This window comes from Bison bison, unplaced genomic scaffold, assembly GCF_000754665.1.
Source record: "Bison bison bison isolate TAMUID 2011002044 unplaced genomic scaffold, Bison_UMD1.0 scf7180017864524, whole genome shotgun sequence".
Classification (NCBI taxonomy): Eukaryota; Metazoa; Chordata; class Mammalia; order Artiodactyla; family Bovidae; genus Bison; species Bison bison.
The window spans coordinates 171,126-171,655 of NW_011495075.1; the positions used below are offsets into that span (position 1 = coordinate 171,126).

General features: G+C 48.5%; 1 protein-coding gene across 1 annotated transcript in view; it reads right to left on the bottom strand.

The window, feature by feature from the left end:
- Positions 1 to 530, bottom strand: part of TNNI1 (troponin I type 1 (skeletal, slow)) — a 14,823-nt gene that overhangs the window by 326 nt on the left and 13,967 nt on the right. The window lies entirely within an intron of this gene.

Below are 530 nucleotides of genomic sequence, written 5' to 3' on the forward strand. Positions count from 1 at the left end.
AAACAGTGTAACTACCTATCAACAGGGAACTTGATTAAATACATAGTAAGGCATTAATACAATGGAATACGACACAGCTGTTTAAACCAATGTACATGTCTAGATATAGCAACTTACATGTCTACTTACATGTACCCACTTGTGAACAAAGCAGGGCACAACCACGTGTGCACATTGCAGTGCCACTGGTACCAAAAGTGTGTGTTAGTCACACAGTCGTGTCCAACTCTGCCGGGGTCCAGCCCCAGCAGGATCCAGGGAATCCCTCAGGATGATGGCGTCAGTGATAAGGAAAGTAAAGGGAGAGAAAGAGGCTTGATCTTCCTTGGTTTACACAGAAAACCAATAAAGCTCCTGACACGGAACTTGCTCTGTTCACGGAGGCTGCAGGCGCCCTCTCAGTGGGGTGAAGACACAGGACGCATCCTCCCCGGTGAAGATGCAGGGCACCTTCCCGATCGGATCTTAGAAGCCCAGGCAAAAAAGTGAAGTCAGAGAGCCCCTGTGCCCTCAAGGAGTTATCCTGAAAG